Source organism: Bombyx mori, chromosome 12 (genome assembly GCF_030269925.1).
Source record: "Bombyx mori chromosome 12, ASM3026992v2".
Classification (NCBI taxonomy): Eukaryota; Metazoa; Arthropoda; class Insecta; order Lepidoptera; family Bombycidae; genus Bombyx; species Bombyx mori.
This window is the reverse complement of record NC_085118.1, coordinates 8686882-8708808: the sequence shown is the minus strand read 5'-3', so window position 1 is coordinate 8708808 and position 21927 is coordinate 8686882. Positions and strand designations below refer to the sequence as shown.

The window sequence follows — 21927 nt, the reverse complement described above, 5'->3', positions numbered from 1 at the left end:
TACAGTCGATCACAACTCACCTCTAGCACCAAACGATCCAAAGCGTTCCCGGTTCACAGCTATCTTATATTTCTTGTCATTTGGAACGGGTAGCTTTGATGCATACTTCTCGGAATTAGCTCTGTAAAGCTTCTCTTTGGATCCATGTGCCCCCATCTTCGATTTTGACAAGTTTCACTGCATTGTTATTTTCATAAACTTTTCATAAAGAACTGGCATTTTTATATCGGTCACATAACTACTGTCCTCTTATTGCTTTGTGGGCTATTTAAAGTTTTCACATCTATTCAAATTAATTTTAACTAAAGTATATGTATAATCTTGGTGTCAGTTTTTAAGTTCTGAATACGAATGTAAAGTATTTTCTTCGGTTTTCGCCAGTCATTTACATAATTACAATCACTATGGTATTGTTTATGATTTAATCTAGTTTTTGTTTTATTAATTTTTTTTCGAAACTTGGAAAACTTTTCGCTTTACAAGGTCACGGAAGACGCGCGAAAAAATGTGAAACAAAGCCGTAAAAGTTGTTTCAATTATGTAATGTAAGTATTTCACAGCTCAAGACAAGCCACGGTACAATGTACGCACCTGCTGCTTAACTGTTTCTATAAAGATTATCATCCATTCAAAATTTAAAATCATATAATATAATTATAACGAAACGCACGTGTTCATTTTCGGGCGGTCAACAAAGACCATTCGCTGATATAATTATTGCAACCAAGTCTATTTTCGTTCACGACTCGCTATGAAAGCTCCAGCATAAAATGATCTCCCAATATTCTGAATGTTACTTGTAAATCAACCGCCAAAGGTTTATTTTACATTGGAACGAGGGTCGATGTAAACTGTTCATGTCATACTTAGTGTTACTCTTTGAAAAGGATTTTCTCTTAAGAGCTTCTCAACTTTGTCGTTTGTCACCCATTATTGTAAGTCATGTCGACTTCATACAAAACGCATGTAAACACGTGTCGCTTAAATTATATTGAGAATGACTCTTTACTTCCGAACATTTTAAAAAAAATGCATCGGCTACGTCACAACCACTTAAAGTGAAAATTATCTTACCCGTCAGATATAACGATAAATATTTGTAAAAGTGACTTTTTGTAACTGAATTATTTTATGTATGATTTAATGTTTTTCTCAACTGAATGTATTTTATTCAAACACACACATAGGTATATATTATGTTGTAAATGATGTTTTTTTTTTTTTTCAAATATACCGTTGCAAAATAATTACACGACAAAAGTCTTGATTATGTCTAAGACCGAAAAAACCCAAAGAAAATCATGTAATGTTTTTTTTTATTTTTCACCATAAAGTGTAACCAATATTAACGAAAGTATAATCGGAGTGGTGTAATTGTCGTCGGATTAAATGGAAGAGAAACTAAGGCGACGAAACGGTTCATTTCCTGTACAAGAACACAACTGGCTGTCGAAGTACCAATTAGTTTTTAATTTAATATATATTTATTTAATATTTTCAAGCACGATACACGATATTATCAAGCATTCAGAAAAGCAAACGTCAAACAAGCCAATTGCAAAATTGTAAGTCAAATCAAACTAGGAGTATAACCTATTGTACCGATCAAATCCATTGGCATATAGATAAAATGATAATAAAACATAATTACTTTTACGATTAATAACGGTAGGCAGCGGCTTGGCTATGCCCCTGGTATTGCTGTAGTCCATTAGCGACGCTAATCACTCACCATCAGGTGGGTCGTACGCTCGTCTGTCTACTAGGGAAATAAATTCAAAAAATACTAAGAACATTTTAAAGAACTAGTTAATAAATTGAATAATAATCATTGTATTACTGTGCAAAAACAACGTTATGATTTTAGGTTTATGTTTGTTTATTATACCACTTAGTATGTATGTACATATATAAATGACTAGTCAGTATATCGTTCTGTGGATCACCATGCCCTCGTCTAAATAATACAAACATATTAGTCTCGGATAAATTCAAAGCAATGACAGTGAATCTTTTAACGCTTCCTTAATACGTTTTGTAAGTTGTGTTCGTATACTTTAAAATTAGCTCGAACTTAATTGGCCTCAATTTAGATTCCGGAGCTCAAACATAATTCATCGCACAAACTAAAAACGTCACAGTGATTTTAAAAACAGTTTTTTTTAACACGTTGAGAGCCAAGCTTACAAACCGTGTTTTTTTGATAATTAGACTTTGCATATTTTTTTTGCCTAATTCGTATTCTAATGCTATTTTAATAAAATATAATATGAAATAAATGCATGCTTTGCCAAGATTAATGAGTTAATGAGTTCATTTAAGTGAAACACCGAGGAACAGTTGTATTATTAGTGCAAAACGGCAAGTTGAATATTAATCGTGATTGATGATATGAAAATAATATAAAAAAATTACATAAACCAACTTACACGTATAATAGTTAGCATTAGTCACAGTCCGGGGCAGATGCAATGTTTGCGATTCTCTCGGATTTGATGCTATTTTAGTGAGCATTGCTTTCAGGGTTAAATAACTTGAAGGCGCAGTTGTGTCCTTTACAATTCTAGTGTTTATTTTAAACCGTTCGAATGCTACGAAGTATATTTAGTTCGTGAACATAACTGCATTTAAATGATTCTGTTATTACAATGAAGCACAGAGAAGAACGAAGGCTAAGCAAGCATATTTCTTATTGCTGCGACAATTTTACCAAATGAATATTTCGGAGAAATGAATCCTTTGGAATCTCCAGGTGGACGCAGAAGTTACGACGGTTTCTGTATTTCAACAGTATGTTCCGTGGGGAGTGTATTGAGGAATCCTTCAGAGATTATCTCGTCATCTCCTTTTTACCATCCCCACACCCACTATCGGGGTAGAATTCGTTTCTACTTTAGGGCATCATTTTTGGAACGTACCTACCTACTGGCTCTAGAATGAACCCCCCTTTGATATACCCTTCTGCGGTTAGTAGCGCTTAGTTTGTACGCTGTTGTGTGCTTAGCGTTATTGATGACCATTCGTGACAGTAACCATTTACTACCAGACGGGGCTTAGGTCTGTCATTGAAAGAAAAGAAAAAATGTAAGTCGCTATATTTATAAAAGATTGTTTGCTATTATATTTTTCGCTTCATATTATTTCGTACTTGAATTTTTATTGCGATTTGAGTATTGCGATATTCGCAATCCTAAATTAAATTCGCATCGGTCTCGAGGTCACGGTTATTAAGCTATTGTTTTACGGACAAGCAATAGTCGGTATGCTTTCGGTTCGCTTTGTACAGCAAAACCGTACTTACATACATATATTTACAAAACCAAGAGAGTTGAAAATACGATGATGATAAAAATTTTTAGAAATTTTTAGACATTAGACCTTCGATCAATAATAGTATTAGACATATTTGTAAATTTAGATCACTACACTACTACACTTTGTGTCACATTTTCACAAAGAAACAATTTTTCTTTGTTTTGTTTTTTTCCAACCTCACTTTTTGTCGTATAGCCGCGTTTTATTATGTTTATTCTGTTTCACGGACACAACACATCACAACCAAACGTTTAAGAATCTCGCAATGAGCAGACAATGCCGCCTCTAAACTAATACCCCACTCAAACTGCTCTTTGGTAATATGTATGTTACTTTAAAAATTTGCATCTCAATAATAAAAGTCGCCGCCGTTACATGACCGTTTTGGTTCGGTACCTCAGTAGTGGCTCTTTCATAATTAGTGTAGGCATATTTGAATGTAAATGGATAATCTCAAAAAAAAGTATGTCGCAAATATTGATACACCAGACGTATTGATCCACATCGAAAAATGTAAATTTACATATTATTATGTCAATGAAAGATAGATTTGAATTGAAATTCGATTTATGGATTATTCAGTTGGACGGGAAATTGAGAGCATAGAAAACTTTAAAAACCCAAATCGCGTAAAGGAACGTATCAAAAAACGTTAATAAAAGTTAAATTAATGGTTCGAATTGGTTTTTTTATTTTAATGTATGTTAAGATGTTGTAATGTAGATTAAACGCAGAAAACGATCGTCTAATTTAATTGAGTAAAGGTTCGTAAATAATTAACGACCATACATAATTGTTAATTTAAAATATAATTAATTAAAAGCATTTTCTACCAAAAGTTTCTTTTGGTCACATTTAGGGTTGCTGCAGTTTCATGTTATTGGGAAAAGGTCGTGCAATCCGGTTTTCGCGGTCTAAGTCAGAAAAGCCTCTAGATTTTTTTCGACATCTTCAAGAGTCACAAACTCTTAATTAATTAAACACGTAAACCTTCCTCATGAATCATTGTTGGTGTAAACCCTATCCGCTCGATAGTATTTTAGTATATCACGTCCAGACAGTGATGCAGACGTGGAAGGAGGTTTTGTTTTATACTAGGTAATAATAGGTAATGAATTTCTGAAAAATAACAACAATGTGTAACTTAACCCACAGAAACAACCCACTGAATTACTCGCCGAGTTTTCTCAGTGGCTCGCGATTCCGATCCGGCGGTAGATTCAGCGAAGCACTGCTCTTGCTAGGACAAATATTAGCAACGTTTCTTAAGCTGAGTCCTGTGAGCTCGCCCAGGGCGTCTCGGCGAAGTCCAAATAGCGTATTGAGTCTATTGACGATTAAATAAGCAAAAAAACAACATTTGGGCTGCCCTTCTACCGAGCAGTTAAACTGCTCTATTGAAGATCTTCCTCTTGTCGTAGCCCTCAAACAGATTTATTGCCATGTTAAACCATACAAGTGGTCGTTATACTTCTATAATCAAAAATTTCGCCAAAACTACACTATATAATAGAAAATATTAATATAGACAAACAATATTTAATCTATTCTCAATTTGACCGCAGACGTCAAGAACAAAAGTTTGACAATAAATAAATAGTATGCATGCGAGTGTGCGTCAAATACATTGTAGTGGGTGTAATGTTTTTTTTATTGATTTAATGTATTTTTTAGGCATAATTTAACAAAATATTAACATACTGCACTCCTTCTCTATATTCTCTATAAGTGTGGGAAATTTCATACTCCTCCGTCCGCGCAATTTTCGTAAAAAGGGATACAAAGTTTTTCCTTCACGTATTAATATATAGATAACGAATATTAGTTCACTCAATTCCTATAACCCAATTGATGACTCTCAGACAAAATCAATATAGGATTTCAATATATCTCTTACAAAAAGTTCCATCGTACTTTAGCCGCAATATTTCCATGACGCAACACCACATCATTTACGTTTTCAATTTAGTGTTAATATAATTATTGTTTCGATAAAAAATTATAGTCACACTAGACGAAACACAAATTCCCCACCGAGCCGGAGCTATAAATGAATGATAATGAAATAGTTGGATGTCTTCCCAAGGAGAAAAAAAACGTTATCTTTTGAAACAATAACATGAACGACTTGCGAGCAATAATATTCCAAAATTACGCATCCAAATGCAAATAAAAAAAAAAGTATTGTTAACTTTTGGATTTTGCGAACTTTGATTCACTCTTTTATTTATGTATCTTATAATTACCACGAACATTTTTTTAAATCTTCTAAATGATTCAAATGAGAATTCTGTGTGATAAAACGTAAAAAAACTACTGAGAGCCACCGTGATCACTCGAGCATATATTATGAGAATTACTAAAGGTCAGCTTGAAGAGATCATATCGACTAAAATAACTTCCACGATGATGCCATCGGGACAACAATCAAAGGTACGTAAAATTGCATTTTTTGCAACTTGTACGTGTAGTGACTTGAACAGTTACATACTTAACATAAATTGAGAGTCCGAATCGACTAAATCGAAATCAAATTACGCCGAAAAGATCTATTTATAAAAATTTATGCTAGTACACTTAAAAAAAATGGTGTTGAGACAGTTGTTTACATTTTTTAATTGCTAATATATTTCTATTTATTAATATTGCTGACAGATACTAAATTACGGAACTGTTAAGCTTACCTTGGATCATTAATTCTTAACAATATTCACTCAAATAATATCGCACTATGTAGGTAAGCTATGATGAAAATATGTACACAGTAATATTTATTGGTAAGACGAACTCACCCATTGTATGTATTTCGATACCGGATGTGGCCCGTACCCATCCGCGTTATTAGATCAACTACCTGAACTATGGCAGGAGTTCAGGTATCGGAACCACGAACATAGTTATTAGACCTAGCTTCAGTTGTTTAATAGGGCAGAGAACCCGATCATGCATATAAAGCTCAACCGATACAATATCGGAGGATTGCAACGTTTTACGTTATGTGACAATTTTTCCATAGTTAATAAATGAGGGGAGGAGTATGATTTTTTTTATTTTTTATTGCTTACGTGGATGGACGAGCTCACGGCCCACCTGGTGTTAAGTGGTTACTGGAGCCCATAGACATTTACGACGTAAATGCCGCCACCTACCTTGAGATATGAGTTCTAAGGTCTCAGTTTTTTCAGTACAATGGCTGCCCCACCCTTCAAACCAAATCGCGTTACTGCTTCACGGCAGAAATAGGTAGGGTGGTGATTTCTACCCGTGCGGACTCACAAAACGTTCGACCACCAGTAATACTAACTAATTTTAAAGCATGAATGTGAGTATGGATATAACGATTTCTCAACAAATGAATGAGTAGGTAAACATTGTATGTAATATGTATACATATACTTCAACGTTTTAGACAGTATTGGTATAAATGTGCATCTTGGACTTCAAAATCTGCTCATAGCATTTTTTTTTATTGCTTAGATGGGTGGATGAGCTCACAGGTGTTAAATGGTTACTGGAGCCCATAGACATCTACAACGTAAATGCGCCACCCACCTTGAGATATAAGTTCTAAGGTCTCAAGTATAGTTACAACGGCTGCCCCACCCTTCAAACCGAAACGCATTACTGCTTCACGGCAGAAATAGCCAGGGTAGTGGTACCTACCCGCGCGGACTCACAAGAGGTCCTACCACTACTACGCAAATTATAATTGAACACCATATTATTACATAGCCCAAACTACATTTCCTTTTCGTATAAGCAAAGAGCATTCTACGCACAGAAATCTGAAATGTAAAAACATGCAAACGGTTTAACTTTATTTAAACATGAATGTATTGATTATGCAAATAAGCTAATTGGTTGAGAACGCATTGGTTGTATTGATTAGACCTTCCGACATTCCAAAGACAGATTTGATAGCTACACTATAACCCAGCAACTTATTTATTTTTAAAGTCAACTAACTGTCTACTGCAATGCTCTGTTGTAAATAAATATTGTTCCTAAAGAATTATTTGTTAAATTAATACAATTTCTTGACATGTTTCAGGAAAATGTTTTAAGTTCCTATATTCCTATAATTTTCAGAACCTCCGCAAACCCCCAGGGGTTACAGGATTCATAGACTTCGCTTAAACCCTGACACGCGTGTCAATTGTTTTATTATTTATAATTTTTAATCGTTATACTCTGACAAAAGGCTTGGGCCGTGCACTCGTAGGGTCAAATATAAAAATGCAGCGTAACTGCTATAATTTTGTTTATTTGGTACCTATCCGGACTTAAGACATAGGACATTAAGAGAAAGCAATCAATAATATTGTAAATCAAGACGAAAAGTTATGGACGACGCGTGATAGACTAGACAATGCCCGAAGTCAATCATTTAGTTATTATATTAAAAATAAAATGATGATCCACTAAAGAAAGAGTAGTAATAAAAGTTTAATCACGTGCCTTTGCTAAGCCTTTGAAATGAAGTTAATGTCACTGATGATATATCAGAAGTTTTGTGTAAGTATTATTTAATAAGTGTAAATAAACCCGTTGACATTAGTTATGGTCATGAGGCGTCGCGGCTTCATACCAGGTGCCCGAGTATATTTTACGAAACGCACTAACTCAAACACTTGTGGAATTACGTTTATTCATAATTATTTAGGTCATCGTTCGAGCTACAAGATGGCATGGAGCCGATCACGTAGTTTTTTTTTAAAGTTACACTTAGTTTAAAGCATGCAGGCATAATTACAAGCAATCTATCGCCGGATCTTCTCAGTGGGTCGCGTTTCCGATTCGGTGGTAGATTCTGCGAAGCACGGCTCTTGCTAGGGTTCGTGTTAGCAACGTCGACAGGTTTGAGCCCCGTGAGCTCACCTACTAGTTAAGGGTCTGCTGAAATAGCCTCTCAAGGCTAGCAGCTTAGGTAGGAAAAAAAAAAACAAGCAATGTGACGGCCACAGCGAACACACAATAACGTGAATAGCAAAATTTTAAAGTAGACCATTTATCAAACGAATCAATACTTATCGCTTGTGGCTATTATATAGTTACAACGCGATGAAAATGTAGAAACAAATATATGTGACAATAGAAAGAATAAAAGCCGAAACGAAAACATAAATATAGGATTGGTTATACTTTTACTCTCAAAATAAGGATGACACTAAATTTCAAAATAAACATAATCGAAAACGTATTAATTAGATAATATGCATATATGGCAAGAATATTAAGATTTAGCTTTCCAGAACGGGGTCAATCCTACCTACTTGGTGCAACGTTTTGGCGGAATTTCGTAATACGGTACATAAAACATCAGATCGGCCGACGTGGCTCCTGGCCTGTTGCCAGTTGCAACTAATACTGTGTAAGAAACAACTCATCATAGTTGACCTGTTTTAGAATTTTCAAATTATGGTTAATAATAAACGATAATCATTAAATATTGACTTTGAATTACTGAGTAAACTAATTTCCAAAAGTTTACAATGGACATCATCGAATAAATTTGTGCTGTGGTATGCACCGTTCCACCATCATGTCTCATAATTTTGTTCAATCTATTTGAATAATTAATAAATGATTTAGAATGTTTTTAAGCTAAAACAATATCGCTTCAACATGATTCGTTAAAACATAATAAGTTGGGGAAAAAGTCTATTCGCATTATAGTATGTATGAACTTGTAATAAAATCTCTTTGGTTATACTATTTGTAACTGGCTGGTTTTGGTATCACTAAAAGTTTAAATTTTAAAGAAGATAAGTAGCGGTATTTTGATCAGAAGCCTCAAAAAATATATAGCAATGGGATCATGTCCCTACCAACAAGATGGCAAAAGGTTATCGAAAAAAATTGTACCTACATACTTTAGTTAAATGTAAATAAACTATATTAAAAATTGTTGTAAATTTTCTTAAAAAATGCGAAGAAACTTTTTCCCCAACCTATTACATGGTCAATTGATTATTTTAGAATGTTTTGTGTAATCACTGTCTTAGGATTACAAGAGAGAAAAAAAAGAGTGATACTAACGATCAACCAATCTAGACGTCAGAATATCAAGATTTAAACAGATTGCAAAGTACGGTACCCAAGCGGGATTGAATTAAAACGATTTGGCAACACCTACTCGCACAGAAATAGTTAACTGGATAGCACCCGTCACTCCCTTCTATACGGATTAAATGACATAGACATAGGCACACGAGCAGATTAACATCCGGTCCGTGATTGACTTTGAATGTAAACATACCGTTTTATAGCACCGTACACTTTTATATTGCATGAATAACAAACATAGACAAAACTATAAAGTTGCATTACACGGTCGCTAAACTAGGAAGAGAAGTATAATCATTGACCTCATTAAAGATTAGTACCGCAACTATCTTAAGTAAATATTTACACAGCTTTGGTCACTAACAAGAATCACAAATGAGTTTATACAAGCAACACTGTATCGAACTATTCAGATGTTTTATCTAAATCTATACAAGGCAATGGAAACTAACGGAGAACGATCGAGAGGAGCATAATGATTGAAGTCACGTAACGTTAAATTACTAAGTCATAATGCGTAGTCATTAGTTAGGCGAATCCATGGAATGAACAGAGTACCGAGTTAGATTCATTCGCGTTGCAGCTGGTCTTGAGTAGTTAAGTCTTCTTTGGAGGGGCTAGGTATTAGCAAATCCCACGCCTCCTAGCTGAACCCGTGCTCGCCCACCTGTCCTGGTGAAATTGGAAAGGCCTCCGGGCTCCAGTAATCCTTCCTTCGTAACAAAAAAAAACTGAGCTGTACATTAACTGTTCCAGCGTCCAATCCTGACGAAAAACTACAGTTATTCTCGAAAACATAACTTCATTCTTTACGATTACAACAATTTAATGAATGCAGAACATTTTGTCGTCATTATGAAAATACAGAAAAACGAATAAAATGTGTTATATTTTTTTTGTATTTCAAACTCTATGTTTTAATGTGAATGTTTATAATAATAAAATGAAAATCAGAGAATCAAAAACGAATATAGTAAAAGAAATATCAAAAGAAGAAACAGAAAATGTCCAGACCTATGAATCGTTGCAATGGATATACGAGGACATAATCCAAGGAGAGCGGGTTGATGCCAGGCAGGCGGCTGATCGTAAAACTCATGCCAAATGCAAATAAATTCCTACGCAGCATGATAAGAGGATATGCTGCGCGACCCCACACGATATGATACAGGCCAGAAGATAAAGTATAATTAATGCAGAATGAAAGTATCCATTAATGATATTTAATTTTATTGTTGATGCACATTATCAAGGTTGCGAGATGAGATGACGTATTTATTATACGCCGGGCTCTGCTCTTCTCGTTTGTCCGTTGCTCTGTTTGATTTTTGACGCGATTTAAAGGTTATGAAGTATGAATCTACAGATTTTAATATTGGCACCTAAAGGCACAAATTTAGCATATCTCTCTTGTAGATAGACACATGTCCTACACTCTCTCCACACGTGCGAGTCCCTCCACGAGGCACACTTGCGAGAATGTGTAGAGGCATTTAAAGGCTATGTTCACTCTTCGTAAAAACGTTCAAGTAGTTCTTCTATCAGCATTTTTAATTTTTATCGAATTTCTGATAACAATCTGGCAGCGTCAATGTTATCGGCTTTCTTGTTTAATCTTTATCCCCTTTTGAGCAATTGGCAAAATTGTACTCTTTTCTTGTTATGGAATTAAATTTACTAGTTTTTTTTATAAAATGCTACCCACAAATCCAGTTTATACTTTATTTTTTTTAATTACACACTTACCGAAGGAATAAACAGCGATAGGGGTATTTTTATTTTGTTTTCAGAGAATATAGATGGAGTTGTAGTAATAAATAATAATTATTAAGTCAATAATTTATGTTGAACAATTTTTCTCTACTATTCATTCGAATTTATCATCATCTTCACTAAGTTTATTTACTTTATTACTACTATTACTATTTCAAATACAAATCAAAACTAAGGATGTAACCTAAATAACTTATTATAAATATTTATCTATTAACCTGAAAGATACCTATATATCACTATCTTCGCAATTGCCTAATACTGTACGGACCATGCATTACTTAACTTTTGCATGGTATTGTATGTACTTATGCTTTAGACATACATATATCAAAGAAACTTAAATAAGAGTGTACATATAAAATTAAAGACACTCTTATCGTTCTCGAATCTTAATCTTTTAACTTTCATATGTTTCCCGCGAAACTCTCAACAGCATGTCTTTAACATGCCATCTCAACCAGTTGTGTTGAACGTTGCACGCGATTACCACATAACCATGCCCGCCAGCTATCCTTCGAGTAAAAGTAGTCCTTAGTCGGGACACAAGTAAATGCAGCACATTCGATCCTCAACAATATGTGGTAGGTGAAGGAAACCTGTTCCTTGTTGGAATCACCTGTAACTATCATGCCTTGGGACCGGTTTGTTGCGGTCACAAAACCACAAAAAGGTAACCGTCACACATTCAGCGACCAAATTAATAGTAATGAAATAAGGAAACGAATTTTCTTTGCAACTTCTGTATTCGGTATCTTTTTTATTTGAAAGTAACAAAAGAAATATGTAACGTAAGTGATTTATTTTATTCAATAATTAATGTTACGAATTTGATCACATTGTCAACAAGTAATAAAATAAGGAAACGAATTACCTTTGCAACTTCTGTACTTTTTTTTATTTGAAAGTAACAAAAGAAATATGTAACGTAAGTGATTTATTTTATTCAATAATTAATGTTACGAATTTGATCACATACTCACATTGTGTTCGTATATTACAATCAAACGGTAACAAATCGTTTTTAATGGGCAGCATACAAGAATTTCTAAATTAAAGCACTCTACACTATAACGGGGCGACGCGGTCAAATATTGTAACTATTGTATAAACCTCTCTTGTGTTGGTATACTGTGTATGTATACTATACATGACCCATTAAATTCTTGAATGTCAAATTTTCTGAACTATAATATCGACTTCGATCGGGAATCAAAACTGCGAAGCTAAGTTGACCAACCGAATGTAACGCGCTATGGCGTTAGGTCAGCTTTATCGTCTCTTATACAGTAAGTGATGGGACAGTCAACATGGTTTATATCAGTGACAATAATCGATAAATAACTTGAAAGCATCGAATCTATGTTGAGACGTTCTAAAGACATCACAGCCATTATAGTCGCCGTATTATATGTACCTATGATATTCTTTTTATGACGAATTCGAAATTTTATGCGGTCAAATGCTTCGCCGTCTTCCTGTTCCAACCATTCTATCTGAATTAACAAAGAAACCTACGTTATGTCACTTCGGTCAATCTTGCCTGGAGACTGCCCGACTTCAAACAAATATAGCACAAACAAAAAACCGTATGCTGTTCGTAATTAATACTAACGGTCAATATTCAGTAAAATTACAAATTATAGAATGAGAATAGAAATCTTTTAGTGGGAGACTGTTATAAAGTTGGCAGTAAGCTTAGGTTGAGCGCCGTTCTCGGAACCGTAAAGTATAGACCGCTACTCATTACGTAGCTACTCGTAATGTGTAACAAAAGCATAGAGTGGTAACAAATAGAATGTAATATGAAAAGTGATACTCGAAAATTTAACGACTGTGAAAGTTTGAAATGAAATCAAATCTTGAAACGTAATATGTTTTTTTTTAGTAACGGGAGACTTGTTTTGCTTCACAGTACTCGGTTGTTAAGAGACCAAAAATCGTTTTGAAAATCATTTTTTTAATTAATTATAATTTGCGTAATTACTAGTGGTAGGACTTCTTGTGAGTCCGCACGGGTAGATACCACCACCTTGCCTATTTCTGCCGTGAAGCAGCAATGCTTTTCGGTTTGAAGGGTGGGGAAGTCATTATAACTATACTTGAGACCTTAGAACTTATATCTCGAGGTGGATGGCGCATTTACGTTGTAGATGTCTATGGGCTCCAGTAACCACTTAACACCAGATGGGCTGTAAGCTCGTACACCCACCTAAGCAATAAAAAAAAATTCAATTCAGCTAATATATGATTTCATCTACATCATCATATTTTGTAATACCTACTTCTAATCTATCGATATTCGAAAATAAAAAGTGTTATTTCAAATTCGTGTACCATGTAAAATACGGTGAATTGATTAGCTTTCTTCGCGTACAGTGTAGTTGTTATTCGATAAAATAAAATCGATTTTGAGGCCAATAACATACGGCATAACAATCGTTAATCGTTACCATTATGTCACGCCACGTAAGCTTTCAGGTTTTGGATGAATGTCGTAAATGGATGTAGGTCATGTGTTCTGTATACGTCATAGTTTAACTTGGAACAATTTCTAAAATTTCATTAACAAAAGGAGGGCAACCAGTGAAACTAATTTGAAAGCCTAACTTTTCTAATTATTTCTCAAATAATTTATTGAACAATGTAAGAAAGCCTCGATTATGCTGCTTGTTACTATATTTAGTATTCATTTGTATCTATTAGGTTTTTAGTGTCAAAATGAGCAAAGCTTTTGAGTTCAGCAATCGATTGACCAGTTTGCTAGTCGATTTTGCCGTCACCAGCGACGGGGTCAACGATTCTCGACTCGTCAACAAATCCATCGACGAGAATAACCCGTTACACTGCATCGGCTTCCAGTGGATTTCACTCGCGCACAACACCTAGACTATTTTATAGCACTCTCAGAACCAAATCCTGATATCAAATGTCAAATGACGTGTACAATTGTGATTATCTAAATGCTCTTCTTACGTAAAGCTATTCAGTGGTTGAATTATCATCTTTATATGATTAATCCCAAGATAAATTGGAACCAAAATGAAGTAGATAAAGCCACACATTGCGTCGTGTACACTACAAGGTTTCAAGGATAGTGAAAAAATAGCTGTTCCAAATAACATTTCGTAACGAAAACAGAGATCATTGTGAAATCAATTTAGAATAGAAAAGAAATAGAAACCTTTCATGTGTACAATGTAAGCCATAAAACGTATCACTACACATTTTAACCGCGCTTGTTTACAGCGACTGATGGATCATAGGGAATTTTATTTTCAAACATTGGTTGTGCAAAGCGTCAATACAACAACAACCGTTTATTGTTCTACATAATGAATAACATTTGATGATAAATGATTCGATGTATCGGAGATATTGAGATTTCGTGATATTTGAAAATGAAGTGCAGTTTCCCTTAATTATTTTATTGGATATATTGGTTCCGTCAAAAAGAGGACTCAGTATACTTTTGGATTAAGGATTTTCATCTATTTATACAATCATATCATTTTGCCGTTTTTTCATTTACATTGAGAGTAGTGAAATGTGGCCACTACTGCCAATCAACAGTGCAGTGAGCATTGGCATATTTTAAGGTGACGTTGCCAACCGTAAAATATTCATGAAAAATGTAAAAGAAAAGCGTCTCAGGAAAACAAATTGAGCAGCTCATTCCAGTGTCTCAGTCTTAAGTAGGTTAACAATAATGTACGACAAAACAATAAATTCTTTGAAAAAAGTAGTCTAAGATAAAACTAGTGAACTCTAGAAACGTGTTATACACTCTACAACGGAGATTTCTGTAGGAGACTATAAACACGAGGAAAATAATGTAATACCATGTCACTAATTTTTTTTAATATTAATGAGATCAATGCTTACATTTTCAGTTATTTTAAAAAGGGGTTGGACATAGAAATTAGATTTTTACATTTATTAAATTTATTCAACAATGATATTCGCAACTTTAGAATTAAAGAGACCCATTTCGAAATTTTTGGGTTTGGTCTTTAATTCAAAAATGGACCTAGAACGACCCTTTTCTGCGACTCTTAATGATCAAATGATCAAAAGTAGCTTATAAAGGGACAATGCCGTTCTCTGTCACTCCGTCCCCTTCCTCTACGTTTTTTTCGGTTGAGAACGTTAATCGATGTATTCCCAAAAACACATTTTTTGAGTCGGGTCTTTATAATTCGAAAGACTTCAAACTACGAATGAACTGTAATAACTTTATGATTGTACTTAAACGTACTATTCCACTGGACAAAGGGATTTAGTCAGAATCAGGCCACGTGGAAGTAGGTTAAGATCCTATTGTCTAAAAATAATTTTACTTTAGGTGTTTCTACTTTCAACGGCACCTAAAATTCAATGAATTGTCGTAACTATGTAATATTTATCCATAACGTGGCGTACTAATTTCATGCTTTCCAATCATATTATGTGTATCAATTAACGATTGCTTTTTGCGTGCAGTTACTTTAAAGCAATTGTAGTTATTTTATTAAATGATACAATAAAACCATAGTGAAAGGCGAACGTTTATCACTGTTATTTTTTTTTTTTTCAAACGTTGAGATTGGATTCTTTTTTTTATACGCGAAGATGGATAGATAAGCCAGCCCACCATCCCGAGAATGATTTGAGCGCAACGATGTGAACGCTACCAGCCAATTTAATTTGGAATACATACATGATTGTTTTGTAACCGAAGAGACTTAATATCACTAGTACGTGGGGATCACAAGCACAACCAAGGCCTTGTGTGTGTAACATGGATAACCGCGAAATTTCAAAACAATTTGTAACATATGACCTTATAAGGAAGACCGCTGAGATACACAGAGTACTCGCGTCGATCAATGTGACCATTTCAAGGCTCATATCTTCTTTTAGGTACCATTTTTCCTTTATTACATAGGTACGCCACACACGCACGCAAATAAAGTTCACGATGATGGATAAACAAAAGGCGTGTGGCAAAAAATCAAAGCAAATGCAAATTTAAATTTTTCGTAATTACTATTGGTATGGCCTATTGTTAGTAACCACCTTTCTGCGTATTTCAGTAATTCGTTCAAGGGACAGCAGTAATTGTACAATATAGTTTGAAAATTACCCTATGCGAGTCATATAGGCATATAAGTCTATAGACTCCGGTAACCACTTAATTTATTTTTAATGTTTCGTCGTGTGAGCGTACTCACGGCCCACTTGGTGTTAAATGGTTGTCGGGGCAAAACGACTTTAAGAAAATAAATGCCTCAACCCACGTTGATACACGAGTTCACCCTGAAATCGGAACTCTTTTTTTATTGCTTAGATGGGTGGACGAGCTCACAGCCCACCTGGTGTTAAGTGGCTACTGGAGCCCATAGACATCTATAACGTAAATGTGCCATCCACCTTGAGGTATGAGTTCTAAAGTCTCAAGTATAGTTACGATGGCTGCCCCACCCTTCAAACCGAAACGCAATACTGCTTCACAGCAGAAATAGGCAAGGCGGTGGTACCTACCCGCGCGGACTCACAAGAGGTCGATCCTATCACCAGTAACTCATTACCACTCCGCGTTAGAATTGGGCAGGTGGTACCCGTGCGGACTCACAAAACACCTTACCACCAGTTCGGTGAGTCGGTAGGTCATCCGCTATGCTAATCGTGAACTACCCCCAGTACGCAATATATGCATAAGGGAAACAAGTACGTTTTTGAGTGGCCAAATATGGTGAAAATGCTTCACCTACAAAACAAACTATTAGCTTTTAGAGAAGTGTCGGCTGGTTCACAGCTAACCCGAGTCCCTCAAAGCCGTGGAAACCGAACAATAGTAAACAAGCTAGTTGTTTAAACAATGAGCCATTAAGTGCAGTAAAATCACTTTTTAATCATCAACTAAACACATGGTCGCATGGCTGCACGTCGCACTTTCTATTTAGCCTGTAATTTTTATTGTAACGATATCTAACAATGACTTGTAATAATTATGTAATGACAACACACCTACACGTTGCTGTTTCTTAATCATGTTTGTTGGACACCACAATTTGAGATCGACTGTTTATGATTAATCATTTAATAACTTTTTTTAGGTTTTTACCGAAGCTCATAGACATCTAGAAGAATTTGAATAAAATAGAGTCATTCAACTTGAAGCATGAGGTCGAAGACCTTTTCGGATCTACAACGTGTTCTACAATCAATTATTAATACAAATACTAATAGTATTATTATTTTTATAAATATTTATTTCATATGTTGTTTGTATCATTTACATATTCTAGTAATTTTAGCTTTGTTTTTCTACCTTATCGTTGGAAGCCTAAGGGGCTATTCCAACTACATGCGGATCAGTAGGTGAGCTCACGGGCTCAACCTGAGAGAATGGCTAACACTAGCCCTAGCAAGAGCAGTGTTTCGCTGAATCTACTACCGGATCGGTATCGCGACCCATTGAGAAGAGCCGACGAAAAATTCAGTGGGTTAATTTTAGCCTCACTATTTCCGATTCTTATATTTTTATAATAAAACATATTTGATCATTCTTGTTTTGGAATAGTGTTATAGCTTTCGATAAAATGGAAATCTATAGTTCTTTTGCATAAACAGATATTACGGTCGGCTGGCGCCTCATGCCCCGTAGTTCAATCAGTCTGCGTCATCAATCAATAATATTGGACTATCTTCAACTTAGATACTTATATCAACGATAACACCATCTCAGTAAAAACTTTGATAGAGTGAACGATCAGATAAGTTTTCAAAAAGACAGAATGTAAAATAACATTTATAACTTAATATTAATATGTACATTTATTGTTTGACATTAATATAGTTAATAGACGTTTTTTGACGAAACATGTTGCTGATAACTCTATTTCTGTAATCTGACGAAGCGTGTTGCGGATAATAACATGTACTTTTAGGTTAGGAATATTGTTCTTTTTTTTATAATAAGTTAATAGACTAGAGCACTGTTCCTTCGAATTGCACTGGAACGCGTTTGCGTTACTTTGCGCGGGAAATGTTCATTTCATAGCAACCTGACGGAAAATTTAACTATAAATACCTATGTACATAGTGTGAATTTAAAAATAAAAGTTAATTAAAACAAAATGCAATGCTGGAAACGATTATGAGTTAGGATTTTCTCTAGAAGGAATAGCTGAACAGTATTAGAAAAAAATCGTGTGAAGCTAGCTGGTATACGAGGATTAACAGAGGAGAGTTTTTATCGTAGTATAAAGACCCGGACAACGCAGGATGTTTGCTAAAATAAATACGAAAGTGTGTGGCTGGTTTGTGATTTTACGTACCAAAGACTTTATCCAGTTTACAGTTAGTAATTTGTGGACCAGGGAGCAAAACTTTATTACAGGAAAAGGCACAAAAGAAGTCAATGCACGCAACTTATTTCATTATTTCATTCATTAAGTTTGATGTTTTTTAGAATAAATGAAAATATATTGATCTTATCTAAAAATATATATTATTTTCTATATGTGAACTTACAGACGACAAATATCTCTACTTATTGAAGCAAATACTTAACTTCGAAAAGGAATTTATACTGGACTCTTTAGGTATTGCTAACTACCAACTAGAAGGACAAAGTAATTCACATTCTTTTTGTACTATTTATATATTTTATTTATCTAATTTCTGAGACCTTAGATCCTTTTTCAGTCACTGAATTGAAAAAAAATAAGTATGTTAATTGCATCATACAAAAAGTAAATGCTCGTTTTTTTTTCGGAACGAAGTTCCTTATGGGACGATGCGGAGGGGAACCGGGAAAAAACGTCTGTAACTTAAATTTTTATTATTTATGTATATTCTGAGTATGATGGCTAAGTGTCTAATGTATAGTCTACGTGATAACGGTTATTATTATTATTCATATAAATAGCTGTTCCTTTGTATATTATTATTATATGTTTTTTATAAATCATTGTGAATAAAATAAAGTTGATAACTTTGTAAAGTAGTTTTTTTTTATCAATAAAAAAATCATAACAAAAAATGTATACCCGAATAATTATTTTCTTTATAGGTACCTCGAAAAGAACTTAAAATTAATATTTTTATAATAAGGAACTTCGTGCCTATTCGGTGTCCCACGACACCACACATCTTTTTTAATTTATTCTTCTTGAAGCTAGCAACTAATTTTAGTTACTTTCTTTGCTTTTCTGTATGAAGCAAACATCTATTATTTTCTAAAAAAGACATTTCGCTTGAACTTTCTTTCCCTGTACTCATATTTGACTACGGGTGTAAATAAACCTAATTTAAAACTACTCGGTTAAAATGTTCATGTGATAAAAGTTAAGCGATGTTGAAATGTTTGAGCATGATGACATGACAATGCATAATTGTTTGCTTATAAAATAACATCATGTCTCTAGCTAGTTGTTTGACCAGTTGTTAACTTGATTATAAAGTGAAGGACAGTATAAAGATTTCCCAATAAAATTTTCAAAATCGCAGGCAATTTCAGTAACTTTAGTTGAAAAGTGAAATTTTATTTAATTAATTATTACAAAGATTTTTTTTAAACATTAAAAAAGACATCTGAACTTTTGTATATCCAATAAAAAAAATCACTTAATTAACACAAGTATTTTAAAATAAATAATAATAAACTATTCATTTATAGTTACTAAAAACGCTATCAGAACTTAAAATATGACACCATAGAAAACAAAACTCGAAAGTAACCGTTCACGTGCCGCGCTGCGTTTAATGTCATTATTATCATTACATTTTAATCAATGATTTTGTTTTATTATTTAAAAAGTCAACACTTCACTAACATATGACACATTTTCCCTTAGAAAATGCGGTATGCGGTAAACTATATTATGTGAGGCGAATACATTGATTTTTCGCGTTGCAAGTTAGCTGACGTCACGGACGCGACAGTGTCGGCGCGCGCCGTGCCGCGTCTCACCGGCGACTGGCGAGCTCAACCAGTCAAGAGGAAACGGTAGTTGCCATGCGGTCTTTAACTTGTCTGCTACTTCTGCCAGCTGTAATATTGACCTTCCACATCGATTTGCTCTTCAAGCTTCGCTTAGTTTCAAGTAATTTCAACAAAAAATTCATTTCATTCAAAAAACTAAAAACAATCATAATTTACAACTATTGTCCGCTCCTCTTTCATGATATTACTAGACAATGATAGAAGTCAGCAGAATGTATTTTCTCAAAGTGTGGGTTTATAATGATACAATATATTTTGTTTTTACTTTTGGAATGCTTTCAAATTGGTAAATTATAAGGACGACTTCCGTAATACAAAAGTACGCAATGCAACGTTAAGCTGTAAATATTTAGCGCCTGACAAAAATGTATTAGCACATAATACGCATGTCGATTACGAATTACATATTAATGTTTACAGGGAATCAACTTTTATTTTACTTTCACATTTTTACACATGAAGCGTTCTTACTTTAATCAATATAGTTATATGGATACAAAAGGGGTCCAATACATATGGTTAAGTTTGTTTGTTTATGTATTTATTAAGTGGATCGATGTGTGTGCTCATCACACATTTTTTGTTTTAACAATTACTTTCAGGAACCACTTCCTTAAAAAATACGGTAGAATTACTGGTACATTACTGGCGTTAAATGTTACTCGCGAATGAATCACAATGACATCCCGCCTATTTCTAGCTTATTTCCGTCAAAACAAAGGTTGAAAGTGTGGGGCAGTAGTTATGACTTAGATCTTATGTCTCGGAGGTGTTGCATCAACAAGGCGATGTGCATGACCTCCGTTAACAATATGACATTAGGTGAGCCATCAGCTCGTTTACTCATCAAAGGAATAAAAAAACAATAAAAACTGAAAATCAAGTTTTATAAAATATCAAGCGGAACTAAAAAATTAAATACATTTTAAATTAATTTTGATTTACTATTTTATAATAATTAACCTAGTGCTCGTAGTCGGATTGTTAGGCTAAAGTAATAAAATTATTAAAATTAGTGTAATAAAACTTTCAAATTAATCGGATGTCCTGAAGTTCTTTACAATTACAGATATATGACAGAGCATAATGCGACACAGTGACGCACAATGCCGAATTATGCTGAAGCTTAGCTGAGCATTATGCCGCATAATGCGCTCTTGTGCTGTATTTGGAAAACGGCCTGTATCTGTATCAAACATATAGTATTTAGAGCATAACGCCTTATACTAAAATATAGCAAAATCGTAAGAAATATATTTGCTACGTATTTCCTAGCTAGCAAAAGGACAATTGATTGAAGCAAAGAAATTTAGGTATATATATAATAATAATAATATGTACATACTTCCAATACAGTAATCTACAGAATCAATTTCAAAGGAGCTGGCATTGTACTGTATTAAAGTAATATTTTCATTTTATCGCATCGTTTTCCACGTTCCGTGACGAGTGGTCGCTTATAAATAACAGTAATGTCTAGCGACTGCCAACCACTAAGCCCTTTTCAAACAAAGTTGGAAGAAGGACATATAACAGCGCTCAAGAAGCATAGTTAAGTAAATGAGGAGTTATAAACACACTTACGTACACGCGACTTTGTCTAAATCTGAATATGTAATGTGCGTTGCCAGCCTCAAAGCCTTGCGGTTCTTAATAAAATCGCAATCACTTAAATCGTACACAACCTTCGAATACTACGTATGTGATCATAAATTCTTTCCGGATTCCTACTTCCAAGATACACGTTGTTAATGTTAGAAATATTTTCAAAACCTTATTAT

At 34.3% G+C, this 21927-nt stretch overlaps 1 protein-coding gene and 1 long non-coding RNA gene across 3 annotated transcripts in view; both read right to left on the bottom strand.

Moving 5' to 3' along the window:
* LOC101746579 (uncharacterized) overlaps window positions 1-21927 on the bottom strand; it is a 105200-nt gene that overhangs the window by 49529 nt on the left and 33744 nt on the right. The gene's annotated exons all lie outside the window — the stretch shown is intronic.
* On the bottom strand, window positions 257-20461 carry LOC134199844 (uncharacterized). The gene is made up of 2 exons (XR_009974490.1): window positions 19882-20461; window positions 257-402 (listed from the first exon to the last, which is right to left on the bottom strand). It is a non-coding gene; the product is annotated as an uncharacterized LOC134199844 (long non-coding RNA).